The following is a 24,069-nucleotide window of genomic DNA, read 5'->3' as shown; positions in this document are numbered from 1 at the left end:
ACCTGGCGCCTACAGCATTTTAGCCTTTTAAATGTCCTTAACCATGTGTGCTCGGCAGAGCAGGTGCTGTGATGGACGTTTTACAGATGGGGAACCTGGGGTTGATTTGCTAAGAGGGTGTAATAAAGCCAGGATTTAGACTCTGTCCTTTCTCCTCCTCAGGTGGTCCTCCTGCCAGACCCCATCTGAGGCAACTCGTGGAGCTCTTGGTGTCCTAATCAGCTTGCATGCCGCCCTTCCAGCCTCACTGTGAGTGCTAAGGGCAGGGCCAGGCCTCCACGCAGGCATACACCGAGCACAGGACTATTGGGTGTGGGAGGAGGGACGAATGCCCTCTGGAATCCTGGTACAAGCAGGGCCTCAGGGGAAGCAGGAGGGAACCAGTGGCCCAACAGAGCTGGGACAGTCCTTTCTATGCCCTGTTGTTTCCTATGGTGACTCCTAATCCCTGCCTGTGAAGCCTGTGTCTTTCTGCCTCCCTTCTTCTCTTTGCACACGGTCCCTCGGCTTAGATGGTCCTCCTCTGCGTAAAGGCCACAACGGCTTCTTCTCCCCCTATTTGCCACCCCAGCACCTGGTGATCCCACACAGACCCTGAATGACTCTTGCAAGGTTTGTCTTAGAGCTGAACCTAAAAATGTCATATCTGAATCTGTCTCCCCTCCAGAGGACAGAAGTCCCCTAGCACGTTTGAGGGGCACTGCATGTGACCACAAAACCAGTTGCATGTGGACTATTAAACATGACCAGGGCAAATGGCAGATTGCCAGCCTCTTTAGTCAACAGGCATTATTGAGCTCTTACTAGGTGCCAGACATGACGTGAAGTGCTGGGACACAGGGACCAATCAGACAAGCTCCCTGACCTGGAGGAACTCAGCTAACTGTAGCAATGGGCACATGTGTGATTACCAGGAAAAAAAGATTTTAAACATCTCTCGGCCACACCTCGCCCAGGTGAATGCTGGTGACACTTTTCAGAGATCTGGCGGTTCCTGGCTTCAGGGGCCCACTCAGGAGCTACTAACAACTGCAGTCAGTGGCATGGAGGGGTCGAGAGAAAAAATAGAACAGTGAGGGCCGTTATAGATCCTGCGAGAGACAGAGATGGGCATCTCCCCATCTCAGACTCTGACACCTCCTTGGTTATCCAATGCATAAATGTATCCTGGAGTAAAAGCCTGGACCCCCAGCAATGAATGGGTTTGAACAGATGGGTTAAGCCCATACATGGGTCAGCTCAGGTCCCTGGAAGGGAATGGCATCTGTCAGAAATTCTTGCTCATCCTGCCCATCAGGCAATGGATATTAGACCCGCTGTTCCAGCTCCAACACCACAAAGGGCATCCGCTGTGCATAATGTGCATTTGTGTTTATGTTTCTCCTGCCCTGGCCGTGATTGTGGCTCACGTTTCACCTACACGGGGCTTTCTGGGTACGAGACCAGGCATGTAAAGAATGGGATAATTGATCTTTTCCCTCCTGGCTGGAATCTGTGGTTGCATTCCCTCTAAACCACACAGAATTCCAATTTGCTGCCTTGAGTTTTACAGGGTCTGCTGTGAGAAGTAAAAGCCTACAGGTGTGATGGTTTACTGCAGCCAAGGAGATAGAATTTCTTATGACTGACTTATATTTTCTCTGGAAAAACAAAAATGGAAAAACAAAAACCATACACACACACACACACACACACACACACACACACACACACCCCTGCCTGAAAGATTTGCTGGATCCTACCTTTGTTAATTACGTGACACTCCCCTTTGCCTGATTTTCTTTCCCTCCATCCATGGCTGCTCCATAGACCCATACTCAGTGGGGCTCTTAAGTAGACTTGAGGACTTTCTGTGATCTGGGGAGAAAGCAGGTGAGTTTTGAGAGCTCCGAGGGGGAAAAATAAAAGACCCATAGGATTTCTCCCCTCCAGTAGAGGATCTTGCCTTAGAAATCCAGAGAGATTATCTGCAAGTCAGGAGGCGGAAGATGGCTGTATGTACACGTCTGGAGAAATGTTTGGCTGTCCGTGCTGTCGCCCCAGGGTACCACTACCAGGTCAGCTATCAGAGCAGTTAAAATCACTGAAGACAGGAATACGGGACAGGCACAGAATTAAGAGTGGCTTGGTTTCCCACCTCTTCTTTTACAATCTTCTCTCCTCTGTTCTTTTTTTTTTTTTTAAGATTTATTTATTCATGAGAGATACACAGAGAAAGGTAGAGACACAGGGAGAGGGAGAAGCAGGCTCCCTGTGAGGACCCTGATGCGGGACTCGATCCGGGGACCCCTGGGATCATGACTTGAGCGGAATGCAGATGCTCAACCACTCAGCCACCCAGGCGTCCCTCTCCTCTGTTCTTAACGTTGCCAGAAAGACTGCCTCATGCGGTGATATTGAAAGGCCACCAGGGAACTAGCCCATTAATCACAACTCTATGTTAATGCCGGATGAGTTCATTATGATTAACAGGAAATGGTTTGGGAAGCTGAAATTTAGATTCGAAGTAAAGTGAAAAATAATATGATGTTTCTTTAGAACCTGTTTATGGAGGGCTTATGCACACTGCACCAAAGGACATGTCTGCTAACTGCTTTTGGCCATCAGCTAGTAACACGCTACATGAACACAAGGCTTGCCTTCCTGGCAGTGGGGCATCATGCCCATGTGCACTAATGGCCTCCCCCAGAGCAGGCAGTTCAATTCATAATTGAACAAGTATTGACCATCTTCTCCGTATCGATGGAAATACACTGTCACGAATATTCCTGATAGCTCTAGGAGTCTGCTTATTTCTCATAGGACCTGAGAGCCCTGGCTTCCATTTGCCATGGAGGCAATTTTATCATGATCCAGGAGCCTCCTAGGAAGCCAGACCATCCTGGGGCGGAGGAGAGGATTTGCATTCTCTGCAGGCTGGCTGGTGTGCAGAAGTGGGGGCTCTGTTGGGACCAGAGTGAAAGAGATAGCTTCAATACTTCTTGCCCTCTCTCTCCTTCCAGAAATGGGCCTGAGACCTGGATTAGCATCCAAATTGTCCTTCACCCCCTTCTGTCTCTGGCCTTCTTTAGATGAGTGCATATTCATTAGTGGTGAATCTGGCTAGTTGCTTCGGGGACTTCTGTTTGCACCATTTTTCCATTTTATAGATTCAAAATCACAGCACTTGCCCTGGAATTACTGAGGAAAGCAAGGCACTATCCCTTGAGCAATTTGCAAGAAAGAACTAAGCAAACGCGGGGGTCTTTGTAATTTGTTTCACTTTATTCTTCGGTTTCTCCTCTAGTCTCTGAGGATCCTGATCCTCTAGGTTAGTGGTTTCCAAACCTCACTGATCATCATAATCACCTAAGGACCCTTGTAAAAGTATGCATGCTTAGGCCACACTTAGCTGAGATTCTAATGCAGAAGGTCAGAGGGAGGAAAAGAATGAGGACAAAGGCAAGAAGAGGAAGGAGAAGATGTAAGTAGCTGAAAATTGCTCACCTGGGCATCTGGCTCCCCAGTCCTACGTAAGTGTGATTTGTTTTTTTTTAATTCATTTCAAAGAGTTAATGGTATAATTATCCCAAAGCAATTAGACACAGAGTAGAAACGAAATGTGTAAGGGACTGGGAAGCAGGCTTTTTGAAGAGGAGGGCCAGTGTGTGATCTACCCAAAAGAGGGCTTCTGGCTTCAGGCCCGAGCTCGTGGAGCGGGCCTCGACGTGGGCCATCTGGGACCACCACTGATGACATAACTTTCATCTCCCTCATAGAGAAGCCAGCACACACAGGTCACTCTTGACCTTTCAAGTGCAACAGACCCTGGCCACCATCTCAGCTTCTGTGCATCTGTTCAGTTGCTGTCCTCCCGTAGCTTGGGGGCATGCCTTTCCCCTACATAATTAATGACCACTTACTGTTTGCCAGGGTCTACTGAAGGCATGAGGCACTCAGTGATGAACAGACTTAGGGCCTCTCATGGGGCTTGCATTCTGGTGGGAGAGGACATACAGAAACTACTTCTCAAGAAAAGAAAATCATTATGAATTGCAATAAGTGATCCAAAAGAAACAAAGCGCCAGGATCAAGAAGAGAGTGGGGGGTTGGGTAGAAAAGGGTAATTAGAGGAAAATGTGGTAGCTCCAAAAAAGACAGAGCTAGGTGCTGATAAAGCCTGGGTTCCAGATGCAGCTCTGATAATTGTATGCTCTGCTGAGAACTTCAGCGAGGTATCAAACTACGTCTATGTTATTTTTCCTATCGCTGCCATGACACATTGCCACAGGTTGATGGCCAAAAATGTAAAACTCAGATTGATTACACTGCAGTTCTGGAGATCAGAAGTCCAACATGGGTCTCAATGGGCAAAATCAGTGTGTTGGCAGGGCTGCGTTCTTTCTGAAGGTTCTAGGGTAGCATCCGTTCCTGGGTCTTCCCAGCCTCTACAGGCTGCCAGCACTTCTCAGCTCATGGCTCTCTTCCATCTTCAAAGCCAGCTGGGTCGCATCTTCACACGTCACTCTGATTCTCCCATTTTCCCTTATATGGACCACTGTGATACACCAAGTCCACCTGGATAATCCAGGATACTCTCCACATCTCAAGATCCTTTCACCATACAAGGTAATATAGTCAAAGGTCCTACCAATTAGGACATAGACATTGGGGAGGGGGTACATTGTTCTGTCTGCCACAATGTCACACCTTCCTTCCTCTTTCTGATACAATACTATTACTTTCTTCACCCACCTCCTAGGGCTATCATAAAAGTCAAATATCCTAACAGCCACTGGAAGTATTTTTACAAGTTGTAAGAGTCAACAGAGTTATGAGAAGTTTTCTAATTGTTTTAATACGGAGCATCCATGGGATCAGAGAAAAAGCAGAGACACGGAATGAAACAATGAGGAAGAATTGAAGGAGGAGGATGCATTTGCATTGGAGGAAACAAATCAAAAAGGGAATTTTTTTGTTCTTTTTGATTATGCAGGAATATCATGATGAGGATACTCCTCAGACATACACATTCCACTAAAGGGCAAGAAAGAGGCAGCTTTTCCTGCTCACTTCTTGACTCACTTTGTTTCTTGCCACCCTGTAAGATTTCAATCAGACCAGGAAGTTGGCTCCAGAGCCATTGCTGTAAGTCCATCTTTCCCTCTTATTTCTTTTTAGTCTTTTGTATGTCTCCTCAGCTTAACCAACGTTTTTTGAGGAGTTCCTATATGCCAAGCACTGTCCTGGGCTCTAGGGAGTTTAAAGTTGAAAAGGACTTTGTCCTCTCAGAGCCTGGAGCTTAGCATACTCTCCCGATCCCTTACCCCTGGTGGGCTTGAGTTCAAGTTAATCGTGCATACGCTTGCCTCTTCTGCCAGAACACTAACTCCCTGAATACAGGAATCGCACACAACTCAACTTTGTGTCTGCTGTGGCCCGGGCCAGTGACTTATGATTGTGGCTTTAACAGATGTTGGTCAAGTTAAACAGAGGACATTTCCTTAGCCATCAAATTTCTTTCTTGCCAGAATGAGGGAGGTTGTGGAAGTCTTTGATCTGTGTCTATTTAAAAAGAGAAGTCTCTCTGGGATGGTTTGGTGCTCCCTGTTTATTAAAAGGCAGGGCCTTGGACCAAATTATTTCTCAGGTCCTTTCCAGACTTGTTATACCTCCTGTTGTTCCCTGATTCCACAAGTTTATTCATGGTCAGTTAAATAGGATTTTTAAGTATTTACTCATTGGGGTGTGGTGGGCTTTTGGCAGATTACATAGCATCATTGTGCTGAAACTCTTCTAGTCTGATGTAAGCAGAAGATGATGTATGGTCAAGGCAGTGGTGGGGGAAATGTTTAGGATTGCTTATTTGCCCATTTCATTCTCGGGACAGTAGTCCACAACTCCCTGTCTGTGCGAGAATGCTTCTGTAGTGTGACAGGTACTGAGAACATCAAGGAGTCTGAGGCCATGTCACTCTCTGAAGGCAATCCAATTATGGAACAGCAAGGCTAGTCCTGTGCCCGTGCCTTAGCAGCTTTCATAGATTGTGTTGACCTCCCCACATTTGCTCATCAGATTCACTTCCCTTGGAATGTCATCCTCTCACATCTCCACTTAGCAAAATCCCATTCATCTTAAATCGTCTCTGTTTAGTCCCATAAAAAGAGGGCGGGCTTCGACCTTCTGGGTCAATCCAGTTCATTCAGATACCTCAAGTGATGACATGACGGTCAGCTCAATTCACCATTTATTATTACCTCTTATTAACTCTTACTTAACTGCTTACTGACATCTTTGCCTTTGTTTGTTAAAGAGAAAATGCAATGGGGTGCCTGGGTGGCTCAGTTGGTTAAGTGCCTGTCTTTGGCTCTGGTTATAGTCCCAGGGTCCTGAGATCAAGTCCCATGTCAGGCTCCCTGCTTAGTGGGGAGGCTGTTTCTCCCTCTTCTTGTGCTCTGTTTCTTTTTCACTTGCTTACTCTACTTATCAAATAAATACAATCTTTTTTAAAAAAGGAAAAAGAAAATGTAACTTAGCTCTGGTTTTGTTATTGCTATTTTAATGTGCTCAGCATTATATTTTTTTCTCTGCATCTTTCTTATGGTGACCGTAATACCTTGCATTCAGGAGGTACTCAACAGATCCCTTACTTAGCGATCCCTTGAAAAACTGAGAATTGAAATCCTCATCCTCTTTGCCACACATGTGAGTCAGCACTGTTTTCCACATAGGAGTGCACGTCCAAGCTAGAAGAATCACTTGCTTGGTAAAAACACTTTGGAAACCTATTTCATTTTCCCACCTTCATCCTCCTAATCCTGCAAAGATTATGAGAGCTTGGTTCCATATGCCCCAGTGGCTGAACACCAGAAAGCCTAACAGTTGAGCACAAAACCTGTCTCTAAATCATATACATAAGCCAGGCCCTCCCACTTGCCATGATGTCAGATGAGGGTACAACATGAACACAGGAAAGGTACATTATGCTACAGGCTGACTCTGTTTGGGTCCCATGGCCATCTGGGGAGGCCAACTGAATCAGAATCCTCAGGGTCACAACGTGTCCCTTCTGCAGCTCAGGTTGGAATATCTGAGCAGCATCTTTGTCATCTCAGGCCTATCATCCCAGAGGGTGAAGATGTAGTTCCTCGAGTCCCCTTTAGGAACCCATCCAGTGGGCCCTATAATTCAGTGAGCATCTGACGAGGAATAAAAAGCCTGTAGAATGGCAGGTGGAAGTGTGTTATGCAGGCTTTAAACAGCAGTGTAAAGGGAGACGAAGAGGCACTGCCCTCTCCAACTGAAAAAGCATATGTTCTTTATGGGAGCGTGGTGCCTCTCTGTTGCCTGTGTTGCTGTATTGGAATCCCAGTGGGCACCTGGCTTCCTGGCCTCAGACTTGTCAGGGTGGGAAGGAAAGTTTATCAGCCTTCAGGAGACCACTCAGGCCCAAGGTCTGACTTGCATGGTTTGCTGAGGTAGCTCTGAGGATTCATCAAAGCCAGTTTCTCCAGGGCTTCTAAAAATGCTGCTCAGGTCTCAATATCTGGTCCATCCTTCCTCTCAGTGGCCCAACTTGAGACCCTGGGAATTGAAATGGTTGGAGGCACGCTCCTCTTATTCAGGCATCTGCTCCCATTGGGGCCTCAGAACAGTCTTCCCTGACCATCCCGTTTGACATAACACACCCTCTTCTCTTGCTCAGCTTCGTATTTCTTCAGCGCATTTGTTACTTCCTGACTTTTTCTAATTACTCTCCCAGTGTCAACGTCTCTCCCACTAGACAACAATGAGTCTTTGAAGGAAGAGACTATGTTGTCTGCTTGCTCACAGCCAAATCTCCTATGTGTGGGACAGAGCCTGACACATAGGGACTCAATGATTGTATTGACCACACCCCACAGGAGGTTACAGATGAGGCATAGATTGGCCAACTTAATTAGCTTAATTAATTTAATTTCTGAGCCTACTTGGAGGTTTTGTGAAATAACAAAAAAAAAAAAAAAAAAAAGAAAAAAGAAAAGGAAAGAAACTTCACCTCACACCATGAAACATTCCATATACCCCTCTCTGCCTTACTACTCTTCTCTTTCTATGAAATTCCCAGTCGTGGCCGATGCCAGCATATGAACCTAAATGTCCTCTCCTGCCCCTGGTTTTCCTGATTCAGAACCTCAGCAGAAACACAACTCTGACAATGTGGGTCTCTAATGATGCTCCACATTCTCTGTCTCTGCTTCACTGGAGATCCTGGTCACTGTCTTCTTCTTCTTCTTTTTTTTTTAAGTTTTATGTATTCATTTATTTATGATAGACATAGAGAGAGAGAGAGGCAGAGACACAGGAGGAGGGAGAAGCAGGCTCCATGCTGGGAGCCCGACGTGGGACTCCATCCCGGGACTCCAGGATCGCGCCCTGGGCCAAAGGCAGGCACCAAACCGCTGAGCCACCCAGGGATCCCCTGGTCACTGTCTTCTTAATCCCAGGTGCTTACCTCTTCCCGTCTCCATCCTCCCCAGTCCAATTTACTTCTTTTCTTGTTGGGATTGGAATTATTGGCTCATTCCACATTCCAGCCATACTGACTCCTAGCCACAGTAGCTCCATAGATGGGGCCTGAACCCTTCTGCTGCCAAGGACACCTAAGTAGGGCCCTCCAGTCTGCCATTTAACTAGCTCTCGGAGAAGTCCATTCAGTAGCAAGACAGTCAAACTTTCAAATATTTACATTTCCCTTTCATGGTGGGGGTCTCTCTGAAACTTTATTTTTTTTAAAGATTGTATTTATTTGTTTGAGGAGGGATGGAGCAAGAGAGAGTGAGAGAGCACAAGCCAGGGGGAGAGGCAGAGGGAGAGGGAGAAGCAGATTCCTTGCTGAGCAGGGCACACAATGTGGGGCTCCATCCCAGGACCCCAGGATCAGGACCTGAGCCGAAGGCAGATGCTTAACCAACTGAGCCCCCCCCCCCCAGGTGCCTCTCTCTGAAACTTTAGATGCTACTTCTTTATTTCCAAAAATATTTTGGGTTTTCCCATGCACATAGTCAACAATAAAAATCAATAGGAGTCTAGGGAGGATTTGAGTATATGAGATCACAATCTACAGAAGCCAAACACAGAGAAGGGACATGCAAAACTAGAGATACTGGGGATTGGCTTGCATGCCTTCATTTGATACTGAGGTTCTGAGTGGGGAAGGAGAAAGAGGTAAAAAGGAACAGGAGTTGAGAAGTTCAGAATAAAATGGTGACTACTCACAGAAGTTAAAATCTGGTATGTCTACAACTGTTGCCTCACCAAGAGTTATGGTATGTAGCTCAGTCTGGAATAGCTTTTGCCCTGTCACAAAGTATGTGTGATTAAGAAATGAGCTGTGTTTCCCTCTGAAGATATGATTTCTTTTAATTCTTTTTTTCAAAATCCTGCAAGTCTGGTGCTGTTATGTCAACTTGCTAGAACAAGACTTGGCCCTATCTTTTATTTTTATTTTAAGTTTTTCCAGGAGTTGTCTCTAACTACACCTTCTATCAGTGACTACAAATATTTTCTCCCCATGAGTAAATGAAACATTGTGTACTTAGGTACACAGCCGCCTTCGTGTGCTTTCAGTGGTTCCAATGCATCAGTAGAGTGGTGCTACATCTCCCTTTCAGGGGCCAGAGAGATGGGGAGAAAGGAGAGTCTGTGTTCCCTCAGGGCCAAACACCTGGATCCAAGCCTCCACTTTTTCTTTTCTTTTATCATTTGTAACCATTTAAGTGCAAACCCATAGAACACTTTCTCTTTATTCAAACACCGGGGCTGGGGAAACATTAGAGGCAGAGTAAAAGCTGTTCAGTGTGCCTGGATGACTCAGTCTAAAATAGTATTATAGCTTGGCAGCAAACCCACTTCAGGAAAGCTGGTAGGAGACTAAAATAAAAGTTAAATTGAGGGGGTAAATCATTTTATCAGGCTTAGGATTTGTACTTGATGTAATGAGATTCTCAGTATAAAATGAGTTAATTTGTCTGCCTAAGGGCATAGATACTTGAAGAAAGAATTTGAAAATACAGATTCAAAGTAACTAGTAGTCTGAAATAAAACAATGCAGAACAGTGAAATTCTCCTCATATAAATTTTGGCTTGGCATATTTTCTTCTTAACAGCATGATTAAATGTGAGTATCCCTTGGTTGTCACTGAGAAGGAAAAAAACTAGAGACTGGTTTTCTTTTTGTCTTTTAAAAGACTTTTCTGTTGGGTTCTATTTTCCTCTTTTTCTTCCTCCTTCTTATTTATCTTCTGGAAAAACTATGCTTGTTTTTGCCCAGCAAAATGCAAACTGAATTCAGATTGTTCATAAAAGATGAAGCCAAACATATTTCTGCATTCTTGCCTATTGCTCTACGATTTTCCATGACTCAAACATAGAGTGGGCCCCCAGTGCGGAGGGCAGATCCTTTGCTGACAAACCCACAGAGGAAAATCAGAGGGAAATGCTGAACATTTCTTCTCAGCAGTTGCCCTGGTGGCTTTCACACTCTTGGCTTCTGCTTTTCTGGCTTTTTCAGAGGACACTTTCCATGAGGCCAGGTATGTGTCCTACTCCACAGAAAGCAATAGGTTAAGCCTTGGAATGTCTTGTCAGTTATTCCTTCAAGCCAAGAAGATTATGGAAGGATTATTATTATTACTTTGGCTGATGCATAGATATCAAACACATGATCATAGGGAGTGAAGGTTGGGCACGAGGGGAAAGACCAGAGGCCTCCCCTCCTGCCTAGGGATGAGAATCACAGAGGGGAGAGAAGTGTATCAAAACAAGTCTTCTTTTGGTTCTGCAGCTGGCTTCTGTATCCTGATAACACTTCATAGACTGTAATGATGTCAGCACAGATACAACTGGTGACATTTAAGGTAGGTCAGAGAGCATACCCAGTGGCTCAGCTTTTTGGTCCAACTGTCCGCAGGAGAGACACAGATCCCTACTAGCACTCCCGGAACGCAGAGCAGCAGGCCCAAGACCACCCTCTTGAGTTAAACATTGCTTCAGGTCATGCCACATGTCACACAACATGGCCACTGAGTTCATATCAGAAACCAGAACTTCAGGCCCTCTTTGGGAATGTCCTGAATGAGTCCCTCTTCTTCTTCATCACCCCCACTCAAGGCCCTGCCGAGCCTGATCACCGTGGAATTGTTTGCTTTGTGTTTTTGTAGAGAAACAGCCATGATACGTACACAGTGCCCCATCTGATGCAAGTATCTGTGCTTTTGTTTCCATTTCAAAAAATTTTTCTTTACACCGTTTAGTTAATCTTTTCCAACTGATATGCTGATGTTTCTCTTTAGACTTCCATGTGCCCAGGTATCTCTTGTTAAAAGTAGCATTTGTAAGTACTCAAGAAGTACCTGTGACAGGTCGTTGTTGCTATAGCAACTTTTTTTTAAGGAATAAAAAAGACTAACCTTGAGAATGGACATGTAAGAAATTATGAGAAATTAAATTTCCTCCCTCAGAGACGAATGAAGCTAGAATGCCAGAACCTTTCTCAGCCTCATGAAAAGATCTGTATGAACGATTTCCACGCTTTGGATTGGGCATAGCAAGCTGTGGGCTCTGCATTCTCAGAATAATGTTGCAGTGTGCAAATCAAATAGCTCTATTCTCTCACAAAGCATTTCTTTAATTATGGAGGAGATGGCCAACATGTGGAACAGTGTCACTGTCAAGCACCTAGAGGTTATGCGTATGCAGCAGCTTACTTAAAAACCTCACATTCATATCTTTTAATGTATCCCACTGATAAAGATGTGCTATTTCCTTTTCAGAGCTGTGGTCTTTGCAACTTGATGTCAGCTTTTTCAGCTCTCCCAGCAGGGAAATTCAGGTGAATTCCAAACTGTGATTAGAGAGATCTGAGTGGAGTTAAAAGGAGTCAAACAATGGAAGAGAAGCACCCCCGCACAGACACATGCACGCAGACCAACTGTGTGCAAAGATAAATTGCATCTGCGTATGACCGTGTTAGCTCCTGTCATAAAGCAATGAATTTGCTAGGGATAGGTAAAGGTCAGTGGGAGAGAGAGAAAAAAAATCTCCTTTTCTACTGCCAAAAGTAATAAAAAGAAAGAAAAAGGCACCTGTGACACTACATATCATGAAGGGAGAAAGAACGTTACTAAATGATATTGAAAGTTTAAAAATATGGGAAGCCAAAGCAAGAAATGAAATGATGTGCGCTTGCTAGGTGAACACAGAGAATGGAGAATGGCCTCAATTGATGCATTGTGGGATCAAGGGTTGTTGGATTGTTCTCGCCCTCCTCCTCCTCCTCTACCTCCTCCTCCTATTTTCTGACTCTATTTTCTTTGATGGAGAAAATGATAGGCTTGATAATACATAATGATAGGCATCCAAAGATCAAACTTCATTAGATCCTTTGTATTCGGTAGCATGAAACTGTCTGGTCAAAAGCAATCCCATATGTGACCTTAATTTAACAAGTGATTAGACCCAATCCTGATGCTTTGAAATATCTTCGGATATCAAGATCAAGCAGGATAACATTTTAAATAGGCTTTTACCATCCTTAGACTTCCTGAAAATCTACACTGCTGGAAGTTTCCTTCAAGCCACCCAATGCTATCCATCTCTTTTTTTTACATCTCTCTTGGGAGAGTTTTTCTGTTCCCGGAGTGGGATTTTCCTACCTACCCATATTCATTTGGATGTGAAACTCAACCAGAAGAATACCCAGATGCAATGCCTCTGCTTTCTCAATGACACCTATGTTTCTCATGGCCTGGTTCCCCTCATGTCTTGGCTGGCTGTGAAAATTCACCAGAGTTCCTATTACACATAATTTATTTAACCACTTCAGAAGAAACAGGCAGACTCCAGGCCTTCCATTTAGTATTTAAAGAAGGAACTGCAACCTCACTGCATCCCTTACTGGGATAAGGAAAAGAAGAAAATATGGAAGAAATGAATGAGATAAAATGAAAAAATAAGGCCAGGTGATAGAATCATCCATTCAAAAGTGTTTAACTGTGTACCTACAAAATACAAAGTATTGTACCTGCTGCTATAAAGGACACCAAAAATGATAAGGCAGCTTTCTTTGTGACTCCCCATGGCTGCTAACTTCTCTCTCCTTAGCATTTAGGGAAAATGACCTACCCACCTTGTTTCCCTTTCCAGTGACCTCCCATTCCATCCTCAGCACACACTGTAGTTGGGCATCTTCCTCCAACCATCATCAAATGCCAATGAAGAGATACAGCTCTGCCTTTGTCCAGGTAGCCTCTGCTTATTTGCTTATTTGAAGATATTTCAAAGCATCAGGATTGGGTCTAATCACTTGCTAAATTAAGGTCACATATGGGATTGTCCAGGTAGCCTCCTTTCCTGAGGCTTTCTTCTTCTGCCCTTGAGCTGCTCATCTCCTGACTTTATTCCTCTCTTCCTCTCTCCTTAAATTTCAGTAGATCCCTGAGTTCCATTTCCGTCCCTTCCCTTCTCACTCCTCACTCTCTATTTGGACACTCACAATGACATCCGTTCAACTAATACTTTGTGCATTTGTCCCCACCTATGGAGATTGGTCTGCACCTCTCACTCTGAAGCTAGCAAGGGGATGTCTCCACTTCCATGCCCCACAACATCTCAAATCCAACAGATTCAAACTCAGACCCCTCATTTGCTTCCCCACCATTCCATTAGGAAACATGTTCCTCCCCCCACATTCTTTTTCCCATCAAGTGATTCCATCATCCACTTGGTCATGACTCTAGAAATCTGTATTTGGCCCTCACTCCTTCCCCCCATGGAATTAATCAAAGTTCATTTGCTTTCTGCTTCTTGAGTTCTTTCCCATCATCGCCATTTCTACTTCTACCACCTAAGCCCACATCTAGTTCTCACTGTCTTTTATTGATGCTGAGACATCTTCATTAGTCTTCTGGCTTATGCTGTCCCATCTCCAATCCACCCACAACTGTTTGGTTGTTAAGAGTGTTTTTTTTCTAGACTACATTACAGATCAAGTCACTTCCTTACTTAAAATGCTTTGATGTCTGCCTATGGTCTTCAAGATTAGGACCACATTCGTTGGTATGGTGACTGAGCCAGAGAAGCCATGTCCTACATCTTACTGAGCCTCACCTCTTAACTGCTCTTGCCAGGCCTGCTTCACTGTCAGCCTCACCTGTGATGTACAGTTCCCTGAGGACCTAGTTGTCACTGAAGTGCTTCTCTGGAATGATTCCCTAGCATAAAATGGGAGTTTCCTCCAGAGAATACATTTCATAAAAGGCCTGGGTTTTCACAGTCAGGCAAATCTGGTTCCATTGGTAGCTGGGCAACCTTTTGTAGTCTCATTTATCTCATCTATAAAATGAGGTTCTTTATATATTCTCTCAAGGTTGTTGTAAGAATTTAATAGTAATAATAATAAAAGCTGGTATCATTAGGCACTTTCTGGGTGTTGGGACTGTTTTAAGCACTCTACATGTATTCATTTAATCTGTGCACCAACTTTATGATATAAGTACAGTTGTAATGTCTCTTTTACAGTTGATAAAGTGAAAGCACAGAAGTTGGGTTACTTTCCCAGGGTTACACTGCTAGTAAGTAGGAAAGCAGGGATTCCAAGGGAAAATGTATATAAAGTGCCTCCTATGGAGCAGTCACTGGATGAATGAATGCTGTTTGATCCCTTCCTTTCCTGCTATATGCTTAACTGTCATCTAAATCTTGTGAAAGGACCCTGAAAACTAAATAAAAAATGGCTAGTATTTATTAAAACATTATTTGCTGCCTTTTGAGTCCAGGTATTATATACATTGTCTCATCTGAGACTCAGTACAACATCTGAAGTGGAACTATTATATCCATTATACAGAGAAGGAAACTAAGGCCAAGAACATTAGATAAACTACCCAGAACCTCCTGTCTGGTGGAGTACAGAGCCAGGACTTACATCTGAGCTTTGACACCAAAGCTCACACTTTGACCACAGCAATATGTTGCCTCAAAAGGCATTAGGAGACACATGACATTGCTTGAATCTTGTTGGAGATACTGAAGAGGTATCATAACAGTTATAAGCCACAAGCACTAAATACATGAGGAAAGCAAACCGTGGATAGAGTAACCTATAGGACTAGAAACAATAGAACAGTGATCACGACGAGGCTCTGAGAAGGAGTATAAGTTTGAGTTGGGATTTAAGGATAATGAAGAAAATACACCAGTCGAAGAGAAAATTCCATTTTGAGATTGGAATGGCGTATATGGAGACATGACAAATGCAGAGAATGTCATGGATAAGGAAGTATTTTATCATCTGGAAATCTAACTAGTGGATACAAGATATTAACTGTGAGTGGGGTACCGGGAAGAAATGTATGTTTTGGGGTGGGGGCTACAGTCCAAGTGGTATCACTCCTGCTGACATGCCAGATTAAAAGCAATTTCCAGGGTTACAGTTGGTGAGCTTTCTTCATCTGGATCTGTCCTGTATTGTGCTAAAAGGCAAATGGAATAAACAGCAGTGATATGTTTGAAGATTAGGAGCTTTCTGAATTAAGACTATGCTTTTATATTTTCAGCAAACTTATTAACCCAGTAAACAGTTTCTTTGCTGAACGGTGCAAAACTTGCCTGGTTATCCCATGGCCATTCATAATGGGGCAGACAGTCTTTCTTATCAGGTAGCAGTCAGTTAGCAGATACCTGAGGCCTAGGTTAGTAATTCTGCTCTTTTTTTTTTTTTTTTTAAGGTGATGAATGTTGATTTATCATGAAACAAACTCACAGAAAGGAACTGTAACATATTCTTGGTTAAAGATTTCGAGAAAAACATAAGCATATACTGAGAAACAGTGGTTCTCATCCTATGGGAGAAGGCCTTCTAGCCAGCCTTCTACTCTGACACAGAGAATTACCCTGGCTACACCATTTTGACTTGCTTAAAGTTTTATTTTCCAGTATAAGTAGGTTTTTTTTTTCCTCTTCAAAGAATATGGCCACACATGAAGAATTGGAACCTGTCAGGTGGAGAATTCAGCTCAGTCATATAATTACTGGGCTGAACAAGTTAGATCAAAGTGGGGGCATTGGATAGCTATAGGACATTGCTTCAAAGAGTAAACTGCAAACAATATAAAGGCTTTATTTGTCCTCTTTTGCAAATCATTTAACTCATCAAGAATCATTTGCCATAAATGTATGGCAAAGAGTGGGATTTTAATTCCTGCTTGAAAAAGTCTGCATTCAGACCTTCCTGGAGAGCAAAGGAACTTTTGTATCTGCCATTATAAATTCTCATTTCCGGGCATGAAAGGCTTAAATTGCTGGGAGTGTAGGTTTTGGTTTTGGTTTTTTCAATTATAACCAAATATCTCTGTAAAGCTCTTCATGTTTCATAGAGCTAGTTAAGCAATTTCCCCTGAGATGTGTCTTTGATGTGAAAATAAACAGGCTGCAGTGAAAGCTGAGGTCCTCTCCAAAGGAGTATCTGTCTATATGGTTCCTAGTCACTCAGGCTAACGTTAGACCAGAGAAAACACACGTCAACACTCTATATTGAACTTAGATACAGTTGCTAGAAGAAAAATATTCCTTCAAAAGTTTCAAAAGAATGATGACATCAATGCCAAGAACATCAAAGCAGCTGTTTGGGGCTTTCAGGTACTTTGCCAAACTCCCTCTAAATGCTGCTTAACATTCCTTTGTAATGGAGTTAAAGACAGCCCTAAATTTCAAGGACCTCTTAAAAGTTCTGCTCATCCCCCCCTCTGTCTCCAGGTGACTGTGCCCCAACTGGTTAGCACGCTGCAGTCCTGGATTGTCTAAACACGATTGGGGTGGAAGCCTTAGTTTCAGGATGTTTTGATGCTTGGAGGGGGAGAACGAGTGGAGATGTAATCTCTGGACCTCCCCTGGGTGGGAGAAGGGGGGACGGTAGAGGTACATGGAGACAATGGAAATCCTGTGAGCATGCTGCTGCCCTGGAACAGCAGCCTCACTCACAATTCATAAGGCTCCTCTTTCAGAGAGGAGCTGGGTGAACGACCACAAGTGGAAAGTTGAAAGAGAAACCAAAAGAAACGTGTGCATTGAGCCTCTGCTCGACTTTTCGATTTTAATCAATCAAGAAAACTGCGCCTTTACCTTCTGAAAACTTTAGGTTGAATGTAATGACTGGCTTCCTTACATGCTGGTTTCAGTTGAGAAGTGTTCGTTGAAAGTAACAGAAGCTGTTATAAAGTATCTCAAGACAAGAAAAAGAAAGAAAGAAAGAGAAAGAAAGAAAGAAAGAAAGAAAGAAAGAAAGAAAGAAAGAAAGAAAGAAAAGAAGAAAGAAAGAAAGAAAGAAAGAAAGAAAGAAAGAAAGAAAGAAAAAAAAGAGAAGAGAAAAGGTAGGAGGAGATTTATTGAAAGGTACGGAGTATCTCAATTACAGGAAATATAATTGAGTCTCCCAGTGTACTGGAACCAGGAATTGGAAAGCTTCAGGAATCTCTCTCTCTCTCTCTCTCTCTCTCTCTCTCTCTCTCTCTCTCTGTCTCTCAGTGCGGTTTCTCCTCCTAGCTTCACATCTCTGTGGACTTGCTTTCTCTGTCTCTTGTTGTCCACAGCTGAGAACAAGTCCAGTACAGACAGGCCTATGTATCTCCATGGCAAGTGCATGGAGACTGCCGAGAGGGTCTCGTTTCAATTCCCAGTTACTAGAAAAGCATTTAATTGGTTCAGCTTGAGTCAAATGCCTACTTTGATCCAGTCTACTGAGGCTGGAGGAAATGGGATGTCCTATGATCAGAAACCCTCAACCAGTAGATGTGGGGTCAGATTCTCAGAGGAAGGTGGTGAGCAAGGACAGATGTACTGGATAACATGTTCACTTCAATCTGAATTAAATAGATGATATATGTTCTATGCAAAAAAAAAATTAGAGAACACAGACATATGGAAAAAAATGGGGGAAAAACCCTTCATCGTCCCACCAGCAGAAGGTACTTCAGCATCTTGAAGTGTTTCCTTCTAGTTGTTTGATGTTGCCATCGTTTAAAAATATTTTTGATCTCGTATTTGTTTGGGTTACACTAAGGATGAGTTACAGTGGTCAGGAAGGACAGACATGGCTCAAGCCTCCCTTTCTAGGGTTTATTTTGTAACATGGAAGATGGACTTAAAAATCGGAAACAAATTCATAAAACTATCTGGAAATCGTAATAAGGACTGTAAATGAAACCATCAAGAGGTTGGCATGGAAAGCAACAGTGAGAACACAGTTTAGCCGGGCAGCCTGGGGAAATTACAGCCAGGTCACTTTAAGGGAAGATGTAGAGGAAAAGAAGAAGTTGGCTCTGATAAGAGGGGACCAGTCAGAGGAGGTGCAGAATTCCAGTGAAAGGGAACGGTAAATGCTAAGCCCTGAAACTGAAATCACCTTTTGTATTTTAGAAATTTAAAAAAATAATGATAATAAGTAATATATCTGAAGTTTGGATATGAAAAGGAGATCCCTTTTTTGTGATGGGAAAAACAGATTAGGATAGGGAGAAGCAAAAAGCAGGGTCAGATTCTCAGAATGTGGTTGAAGGATACTTGGGAGCCTGCTGGGCTCAAAGCCTGAAGAAGAATGAAGAATGGAATCTGAGAGAACGCGGCTGGGAAGGATAGGGACCTTTACTGCCTGGTTAAGTCAGAGAAGCCACTGAAGACGAAGGAGACACACTGCCATGGCATCAGGGGTGCCTGTGTTTTATGTTATTTTAGAAAAAGGTGAGAGCTCTTTAGTAGTTGTGTTCAAATCCCAAAATAATTAAGACAACCCTGGAATGGTGTGCGGGCACTCTCTCTGCCAACTGGGTTCCCCTGATACTCAAATTGACCAACACTTTGGAATGAGTACAAGTCCCACCAGCATAAGAAAAGAGTAGCAATCTCCTAAAACACCTGTGCTTTCCCTGCCTCTCCAGGATCTCTCAGCTTTACAATTGGACAGAGAGTTGCTGAGAATCAGCCCTAGGACTTATAAAAGGAGTATGGTTCATGGCCATGACAGAGAATCATATATGCCCCATAAACGGACTCCTCTAATGTTTCCAGACCACTGAGTGCCCAGTAAGTCAGATCTCCAGCCAGTCTGTGAGTGCTTCCCTGGGCTACTGCTGGCCTGGGCTCGTTGGGGTAGATGAGATAGATGCACAAGTGTTCTGTCTTCCACTGACTTCTTGGAATGATGTTGTATGAAAAAACTCACGATCTACGAGTCCCACATCAGGCTCCCTGCATGGAGCCTACTTCTCCCTCTGCCCATGTCTCTGCTTCTCTCTCTGTGTCTCTCATGAATAAATAAGTAAAATCTTAAAAAAAAAAAAAAAAAAACACCTCACGATCTGAATCAATTACAGAAAACATCAGACACAGAGCACTAAAATCCTGAAAGCAGGAAGAAAGAACAGAAGAAGGAGGTAGGAGGGCAAGGCCTCACCAATGAGATGGGCCTTGAGCTAGACCCCTTAGAATGGAAGCTTCCAGACTGAGCCCTCCAGTGAAGGGGGAGGGAGAAGCCCCTTGATTAACGATGCTTAATACACTGTACATTCTGCTGAGGAGGACATTTAGAGATTTCAAGAGAATTGCCAACATTTTATACATAGCATTTACTTTGGATTCACTTCGAGATGTTTTGGGCAAAAAGTGAGTCATGAGTAAAGTATTCCATGCACAAAGCAGTTGCGTTTTTCAGGCTTTTAGAGAATACTCTGTTCGTTTTTCTGCTAATAAGCACAGAGAGTCGATCTCTAAAAGATGGCCCCTGCAGGCTTCTGCCCCACGACAACTGCAGCAACTCGTCAGGATGACTAAGGATAGAGTCAGCAGGATAACCACACTGCTTATCACTTAGTAGATCTGCAATGACATTAAAATAGTAGACAATGTGGGAAAATAATTCTGCTTTGAACTTTTTGGTTTAATTTAAACATTCCCCTGTTGTTAAACAACAGGTTTTGTTTACACTGTCGTTAGCAGAGTATCAGAATATCATAAAACATCATATTTATTTACATATCAGGAGGCACTTCATTGGAAGGCAAGGGAGAGGCATTCTGCTCCCCTCCATGGCCAGAATCCCATGGAAACCCTGCACAGCAACCATCACACTGCATTATTACTTTTTGCTCTACTTCCGGACAGACTGGTCAGTCTCTGTGTTTTTTTATTGGGTTTGGGGTGTTTTTGTTGTTGTTGTTTGATCCTAACATTTATTGAGCATTATGTTCCAAGGCCAGTTTTCCAGGCTATTTCTGCGCTTTAACCATTTGGTCCTCATGGCAACCCTATGACATCAACAGTCTCCCAGAGTATATACTTGGTGCCAAATAAATACCTGTTGAATGGATGAGTAAGCAAATTCCATTTCACGGATGAGGAAAAGCCTCCTTTGTTCTCTTCATTTTGCCTTCTTCGGGCACATGCTGGGCACGTAACAGGATGACAGTGAGAAGTATCTCGTAGGCCTGGCTTCAAGTTCTCTCTCTCTCTCTCTTTTTTTAATATCTTATTTCAATTCAATTTGTCAACATACAGTATAACACCCAGTGGTCAAGTTCTACCTCTCCTACTAAAAGAGAGCTCAGTAATGGAGCACTGCTCTAAGCTGGGAGCCCAGATGGTGCTTTCTGTACGGGGTTGCATCCCGCTGTGTAGGTAGGTGAGTGCCTGGTGCAGGCTTATACAGAAGCTGGAGGAGAACAGCATGTACACTGCAAGTTGAATTCCATGCTCTTTCAAAATCCCACCTCCTCCCATTTTCCTCCATAAAATAGGATGTCTGCCTCTCTTCCCTTTTCTTTCCATGAGTGCTTTGTAGGCTGATGATAAACTTGTAACATTGTCCATGCAGAATTGGTGAGATTGTCCAAACTGAGAAAATGCTGTAATGAAATACCTTTTCCCTGCACTAGTAATGAGGAGTGTTTCTGAGGCAAATTCCAGCTCAGAAGTAACTAGAAGTTACTCTTCCACAAGCCAGCCATGGAAGAGGTGAAAGGGACAGGGAGGCATTAAAGAAATTTTGAATATGGGACATTTGGCATTTAGTGTCTTTAGAAGGACAGTGTATTAACTTGCTTTCTCTACAAAGGTCCTGAATTGGCCATGTTCTTGCTTCCATAGAACACTTTATCTTGGATTTCCTAGAGAACAGCTATTTTCTTCACTCAAATAGTCAATTTTTCTGAGTTCAAACCTGATGGAACAAGTTATGGACCAGATTTCCCAAACAGATCTAACAGGGCTTCCCTGACACCTTTTACAAAAAGAAAGAAAAGAAAGAGAAGAGAAGAGAAGAGAAGAGAAGAGAAGAGAAGAGAAGAGAAGAGAAGAGAAGAGAAGAGAAAGAAGAAAGTTCCTGCTTTTTCTTGAAAGAGTGGAAGTTGCTGAAGAGCGTGCAGGATATATGCCCTGACTTTTTTTCAGCTCCCATACATTCACTAATCTAGGGCATGGACTCGAGAGGGGGCTAAGCATTGCACCCCAAACTTGGAATCCCTTCAGGGGGCCCCACACGAACTAGAGTCTGTCACAAAACCTCATGTGCCCCTTCCCTTTTGGCTTATGTGGATGTCAGTGTTATGGTTCTGGTTCTCGGGGCTTCACATTCCTCTGACTTCCAGGTTCAGAAGAACAGGATCACTCAAGCCAAACTCTAGTAGAACCATTAAATTACTCAGGAATTGGAAGTGAAAATGTCCCCACATCCACAGCCTTCTTACCAGTGTTTTACTGCTCAGCAGTTAGAAGGATCCAGCTTTCCGAGTTCTCACATCAACCCACCAACTACTGTTTGAACACCTAGAGTTTGCCCAGCACTGTGGTAGGTAGTGAGAGGAACCCAGTCAAGCATAAGGCACGGTGCCCACCATCAAAGAGCTTCAATGCTAGTTGGGCAAACCTAAATACTATAGGGACAGCAAACAATACCTCACAAGACCAGGTAGCTCAGAACTCTACAAGGGCCAAACAAGGAGTGGCAAGCATTCAGGTGCCTTTTTTTTTTTTTTTTTTTTTTTTTAGATTTTATTTATTTATTCATGAGAGACACACAGAGAGAGGCAGAGACCTGGGCAGAGGGAGAAGCAGGCTCCCTGTGGGGAGCCCGATGTGGGACTCCATCCCAGGACTCCGGGATCACACCCTGAGCCCAAGGCAGACACTCAACCGCTGAACCACCCAGGCGTCCCCATTCAGGTGCCTTTAGCAAAAGACTCAAAATCCCATCTAGTTTGGGGCAAAAGTCAGGGAGGAATCAACTTACCTCCTGGTACTGTGCTGAGCTGGAATTTACTGTTCCAGGATACCAGACTTCTTTTATGTCAGGAATCAATTTAAGAATCAAATTATCTGGAGGGTTGGTCTATCCCCACCCTATCACTAATCAGCTGTGAGTAAAATGGCCTGAGGAAAGTTTGCAGATGATAAGACCAAGATAGTCATCCCCAGGAGTATCTCAGCAGTGGTAAATCTGGTTCTTGTGCATATGCCCTGTGGAGAAAAGACAGAAATCTACTTGGGGGAGAAAATGTGACCTAGGGACTGAATTGTTACCTTTGTGTGGCATATTCCCTGTTTCTAGGGCAGCCCAGGAGACAAAGAATGTATTTATTTTGTGGAAAGGGATAGGGAGCAGGGCAAGAAACAGAAACCAGAGGATTGCACAATAATGGCATTTTTAAATCCCTCCAGGAAGTTTATGTTTCAGTCCTTTAGAAGAGCAAAGTACAGCTGTTCAAAAGGCGAGTTTACTGAGGGACCCCAGCCCTGACTCAGCTGTGTGCTGGGTTTTTCTAGGCCATACATATTGTCCCAGCACCACCGTCCCCAGCACTCGGGGCAGGCAGATCACTCTGTCTGGACCCGACCCTGCCTAAGCCTAAGCCTTCCCCTAGCAGAGACCTCAGGCCTCAAATAGCATCGAGGTATTCACATAGGAGAATCAGAACAAGAACAAAAATGAAAAGAAACCATCTGCTGGATCTCAGCAAGGTAGAGTGATTTCTGCATAGTGTGCAAACCAGACCAGACTTGCTATGTTGAAATCATTCCCAGAAGCAGCCCTTTCCTTGGATAGTCAGGGGAAGGGCGATATGATGTGCATCATCTCACAAATTACACATAAAAGTTTGGGTACAGATTTATGGTACAAAACGAAAACTGCTTCTCAGCCCAGCTAGGTGATGGGAAAAGTGTAAATATTCCCATGTGGTGCCCATTCGAAGCCTTTACGTCCTGCCACTGGCTTAATCATTGGCACAGTTTCCTAAGGCCAGGGATGATTTGATAGCACATGGTTCAGAACTCTGTCTGGAGGCTTACTAAATCTTTCTGACTGACCAAGTGACCCTTTGTCTCTTCGCTTTCTTCTGTTGGAACCTCGAGGGTGACATCCTGAGCTTTCAGCATCAACCCCTCACCAGTGATGTCACCAGTCTCTCCCTGCCACCCATCCCTGTGCGTTCCGAGTGCCCTTGCCCTTACCCTGTGTACCCTGCAATACATCTTCATTCTGTTATCCTTTGGTCTCGCTTCTCTGGGTCCACTGTGTCCAGACATGGTGGTGTAAGCATGAGGCCAGCTAAAGGCTGAAGGGAAAGCAAGCAGTGAGGTCTGTGATGAAGAACAAGGATGTGAGGACCAGATAGACCTGGGGCCTCAGGACATGCACTTCTGCCTTCCCCCAGCCCGGCTACCCGAGCCAGTTAGGCTGTCCGAGTGTGGAGATCCCCTCTCTCCAAATCTCAGTACTAACCCAGGTCATCATTCCTCTGACTGAGTCTCACTTCCTGGGACTACTTTTGGCTTGGTCAAATGGCCTTGAGTTTTCTGACAAGCTATTTTTCACCGAAGTATTAGTAACTAACTGCATTCTTCCTCTACTCCTTGAAGAATATTTGCATTTTGTCACAGAACCTTTAGAGACTCTATATCATAATTCACAGCCATATAGCTGATGGAGAAACTTTAGTCCCGCCAAGGATATACTTCAACGTCAAGGTTGAACTTTGCGAATGGTTGATTGTATTGTGCCAGTAA

General features: G+C 43.9%; 1 protein-coding gene and 1 long non-coding RNA gene across 4 annotated transcripts in view; one reads left to right on the top strand and one right to left on the bottom strand.

The window, feature by feature from the left end:
- The window catches only part of LOC144295107 (uncharacterized), a 41,742-nt gene extending 19,179 nt beyond the window's left edge, over window positions 1-22,563 (bottom strand). Inside the window, exons 1-2 of the long non-coding RNA XR_013362526.1 lie at window positions 22,295-22,563; window positions 1,743-1,857 (exon numbers count right to left, since the gene is read on the bottom strand). This is a non-coding gene — a long non-coding RNA (uncharacterized LOC144295107). The remainder of the gene's footprint in view (window positions 1-1,742; window positions 1,858-22,294) is intronic.
- MAML2 (mastermind like transcriptional coactivator 2) overlaps window positions 1-24,069 on the top strand; it is a 343,746-nt gene that overhangs the window by 204,674 nt on the left and 115,003 nt on the right. The gene's annotated exons all lie outside the window — the stretch shown is intronic.

This window comes from Canis aureus, chromosome 23 (genome assembly GCF_053574225.1).
Source record: "Canis aureus isolate CA01 chromosome 23, VMU_Caureus_v.1.0, whole genome shotgun sequence".
Taxonomy (NCBI): Eukaryota; Metazoa; Chordata; class Mammalia; order Carnivora; family Canidae; genus Canis; species Canis aureus.
The sequence above is the reverse complement of the archived record's forward strand: the minus strand, read 5'-3'. Positions and strand labels throughout refer to the sequence as shown.